The sequence below is a fragment of the Tupaia chinensis genome, unplaced genomic scaffold (genome assembly GCF_000334495.1).
Source record: "Tupaia chinensis unplaced genomic scaffold, TupChi_1.0 Scaffold000368_1, whole genome shotgun sequence".
Lineage (NCBI taxonomy): Eukaryota > Metazoa > Chordata > Mammalia > Scandentia > Tupaiidae > Tupaia > Tupaia belangeri.
In genome coordinates this window covers 2,283,106-2,287,730 of record NW_006159865.1, presented here as the reverse complement: position 1 = coordinate 2,287,730, position 4,625 = coordinate 2,283,106, and the positions used below count along the sequence as shown (strand labels likewise).

Below are 4,625 nucleotides of genomic sequence, written 5' to 3'. Positions count from 1 at the left end.
CTCGTTCCTTTTATATCACTAATGAGGAAACTCAGGAACAAAGAAGTGAGGTGTTTGCTTAGGACCATATTACTCACTATTGGCTAAGGCTAATTCAAAGGATCTTTTCTACTTTCCGATTTGGCAAACTTAATGTCACTTTTCAGTGACTGTCTGTTTACTAAGGATTTCGTTATTGTTTTTCCAGTGTTATAAAAGAAGGTGAATATTGCTGCTATACATTTTTCAAAAATGGAAGTGGCAGTGAGTTGACATTGAATCTTACCAGGGAAGCTGCTTCTCACTTGAGGCTGCCTCACCCATGTTTGTCTTTGGGGCATGTTGTTCAGGTCAGAATTAAAGGATAAAATTCAGTAATCCTTCCTATCATTTGTATCCACTTCTTTTCCTTGACTTCTTTTTATTTTTTATTTATTTTTTTTTTTTGCGCAAGTTTCTTTCTTTCTGTATCTTTGCAAAATTTCTTCTCAGAATGACAATGTTTGTTTGGTTTGATGCTTTTTTGGTTTGTAGGTTTCATGAAAGAGGAAAGATTACTTTTGCGTGTGTGTGTGTGTGTGTGTGTGTGTATGTGTGTATGTGTGTCAGGCACTAAAGCATAATTTACATACAGTAAATTTATGGCACCCAGTTAGCACAGCTCTGAGTTTTGACAAACATTTACCATTTTGTAACCCTATGGCAATAGTTACAGAATATTTTCATCACCCCCCAAAATTGCCTCATGCCCTTCGTATTCTATAAACTCTTCCTACCTCATTTTCCCCTCCAAAGAAACAAAAACAGAGTTTACTTAAAAGTTCCAGGGAAATGCCTATTTCTTGATCTCAGAAATCAAGATCTAAGAGATTCATTATTGATTCTATTCTTTAATAACTTAAATAATAAGAATTTAAATCATTTATTTAATAATTTTTGATACATATAGTTTATAAACTCAAATAGTTGTATTATGCCTAATATTTAGGTTGAAAAGTTGTTCATTTTTCTCTATGCCATCTCTTCCTCATGGTGGCTCCTTTTCCTATGTGATTTGCAATTTTCTATTGTGAGCTCATCTTTCGCTGTTGTTTCTTTTTCTTTTAATAGAATTATTTTAACTTTATTTATTTATTCATTTACTTATTCCTATTTGACCAGAGAGACAGAGCAAAAGAGAGGGGAGAGAGAGAGAGAGAGAGAGGAAGCAAGTCACCAGGTCCAGGACTCAAATCCTGGTTGACCGAGTCCTGGTTGGCCCTGTGGGAGTCCAGCATCCTTAACCACCACACAGTCTGCGTAGCCAATGGTTTGAAAGCATCCCAAGTAGTACTGTTTGCTTCTGTCAGAGCCTGAGGTGCTTCTTCAGTTACAGACCAGTTTTCTTAAGTTCATTTCTGAGTTCAAAATTTATGCCCCATAAAGGAAGTGTAAGCTTTGACTGTACTCCCACATATGGGACAAGCCTGGGTTTTAAAATTTCTTTCAGAAGGTTCTCTTTTTCACACCCATAGGGCAAGTTTGACACTTTGCCTTCCATGGGGGCAGAGTCTCTCATGGATTGGATGCCTGGGACTCTTCACTGGATAGGGCAAGTTTGACACTTTGCCTTCCATGGATGCCTGGGACTCTTCATTGACTCTCTGCAGGGGTTGTAGTTCTTCAACAGCATCAGTCCTTCAACCCTAAAGTCCAAGATTCTGAAACCCAAACCCACATTCCCTAGAGCCTATATTAGGGTCCAGTACCTCTTGGGGCTACCGGGATGTCAGGTAATGTGAACTCTTTTTAACTATTTCTGAACCTTTGTAGTCTGTAATTGGAAGGTGACCTAAATTATAATCTACCGTGTATTTAGATGTATCACTGATAATTTTTATCAGTTGATCTCATTTTCAAAATTATTTTTCCCAAGTTTTAAAGCATATTATTCTTTTTAAAAATGTACTTGTTAATATCGAATAACCTACTCTATTTTTTTTGAAATTTATCTCCGCAGGTTGACACTTGTGAGTTATCACTTACAGACAATTTTGACTCTTTTTTTATACTTTCTTTTTTTTTAAAGAATGATTTTATTTAACTTTATTTGTTTTAATTTGACCAGAGAGAAACCGAGCGAGAAAGAGAGGGAAAGTGAGAAAGCAAGCCACCGGGTCTAGGACTTGAACCACGGTCGGCCATGTGGGAGTCCAGTGCCTTTAACCACCATGCCACCTGCTGGCCCCAGACTTTTTTTTTTTAATACTTTCATGCAGATTAAAAGAGTTGTGGCTAAACTTGTACCCTTTTATTTTCCTTTATATTTTAGAAATTATATCTAGTTGCTGGAGATTCCTTTTTGATATCTTTTGTTTGTCTCTTGCCCTCCTTGCTAAGATCAATATTACTCCAGGAAGGGCCAGCTTTGAGGTGCAACACTAATGTGCTGCTCTAGAGAAGCCAGATTCCATGTGATGACTATGGTTCAAATCCCTGATCAGCCTGAAATATGCAGGGCATATGTGCAAGTGCCCCAGATCTGATGAGCTGGAGGACTGCAGGAAGCAGGCCATGGCTCGACCAGGCCTTGTGCTGATTTCTTTCCCTCACTCTCATGTGCATGTACTCTATTATGAATAAGGAAAAATAATTACCCCAGTACAAGACATTCCTCAAGGATTGCTGCAAAAGTTAATTTGTGCATTGTCCTCACTTAATCTTCAGCAATGGTCTGCTTGCTCTCTGATTTAAAAATCCCTCAGTCTATTGTTGTCTCCTATGTGATATACCTGCAAATGCTTTTATGCTTTCATTATATGAAAGATTGTAGATGTGCTTCATTTTTTATTTACCTCTTAGTGTTCCCATAAGGCTATCATACTGGAGTAGGAGGCTCATTTCTTTCTTTAATTCCAGCTGTCAGTTGAGAGCCAGGCAAACGACACACTATTGAATGAAAATTTGAACCACCTGCCTGGAATTAAGGTCCCTTGGTTAATGGGTAAGTCACCTCCATCCAGTTTTTCAGTAGGCAGAAATTGCAAGTCACGTCATGGATCATTTTTATTTCTATCTTGTGATGCATGTAAGATATGAAACCACATTGGTAGGGATCTGTGCATACACATTAAAAGCCCACATTTGGCAAAAGAACTAACTGCTTTAATTCAGGGGTCTCTCACCTCTGGGTCATGGACTTGTTCTGGTCCAAGGTCTGTTACAATTGGGTCACACAGCAGGAGATGGGCAGCTGACAGGGAGCTAAGCTTCATCTGCATTTACAGCCACTCCCCATTGCTTGCATCCTGTCTGAGCTCCACCTCCTGCCAGATTAGCAGTGGCATTAAATTCTCATAGGAGCCCCCAGATGGGACCATCTACTTGCAGGATAACAAGTTCATAATGATTCTGCATTATGGTGAATTGTATAATTATTTCATTATATATAAATATATACAATAATAGTAGAACTAAAATGCACAGTAAATGTAATTCACTTGAATCATCCCCAGACCATTTCACCCTTCTCCTCTCCTCTCCTTCATGGAAAAATTATTTCCCATGAAATCTGTTCCTGGTGCCAGAAAGGTTGTGGATTGCTGCTTTAATTGATGGCACAAAATAGTTCTTTCTAGGGACCAGTAGATGGCGGAATGGTTACATCGCTGGACTCTCACGTAGTTGAAGCAGTTTGAGTCCCAGACACCGCGGCTTAAAACTCACACTTCCATGTGTACATGCATGCCCAAAATCCCAAGAGTAGAATGGAGGAGAAGGGATTGTGGTGTGGCCATCCACTCTGGGAGGTGATAACTCACTTTCTGTCTCTCTGTCTCTCTTGCAAGCACATGTGCCTGATAGCAAAAATCTCTCTCTAAAATAGTTCTTTCTAGTTGGTTCTGTTACTCTAGAGCTATTTTTCTTTTCCATAGAGATATTTTCCAAAAAATACCTCAAGAGACAGGCCTGGGACCAGCAGTTGGCGTAATGGCTATGTTGTTGGACTCCCATGTAGTCAACCGCGATTCGAGTCCTAGACCTGGTTGGCTTAAACTCATGCTGGGCACATGTGTGTGCATGCCCAAGATCCCAAGAGGAGAGTGGAGGAGAAGGGATTGCAACATGGCCATCCCCCTGGGGGGTGATTTCTTGCTTTGTCTCTCTGTCTCTCTCTGTCTGGTGAGTGCACATGCCCTATAGCAAAAATCTCTCTCAAAAAAAAAAAAAGAGAGAGAGAGAGACAGGCCCAGCCATCGTGGTGCAAGCAGTAGGGAACTGCGATGCAATACTGGAGACACATACGGAAGACTGGGTCAACCTGTCTGTGCCAGGCACGCCCTGTATCCTGGTGGCTAACATGTTGAGGGAGGGAGAGTGGTATTGCATATGGCAAGACTGTCTGGGGGATCTCTGCATCTCTCTTTTTCTCTCATGAAAGAAAGAAAGTAACTTAAAAACAAATAAGCTCAAAATACACTGATCAGCAGAAGCACCATTCTGAGAGCAAGGAAAAAGCATTGTCAAAGACTTCTAGGGCTTGTACCTTTTCAAATGACCTGTTGTTATTTCCACTTTCCCTTGTATTTCAATGCATGCTGCTGCTGCTGTTTGCCATTAGCTGGCTGCCAGTTTCACCTCTAAGGCTGTTTACCAGATAGGTTCAG

The 4,625-nt window shown here is 40.2% G+C and overlaps 1 long non-coding RNA gene across 1 annotated transcript in view; it reads left to right on the top strand.

Moving 5' to 3' along the window:
* Positions 1 to 1,575: 1,575 nt before the first annotated feature.
* The window catches only part of LOC114008686 (uncharacterized), a 3,835-nt gene continuing 785 nt past the window's right edge, over positions 1,576 to 4,625 (top strand). The window contains exons 1-2 of the long non-coding RNA XR_003550200.1: positions 1,576 to 1,751; positions 2,878 to 2,962. This is a non-coding gene — a long non-coding RNA (uncharacterized LOC114008686). The remainder of the gene's footprint in view (positions 1,752 to 2,877; positions 2,963 to 4,625) is intronic.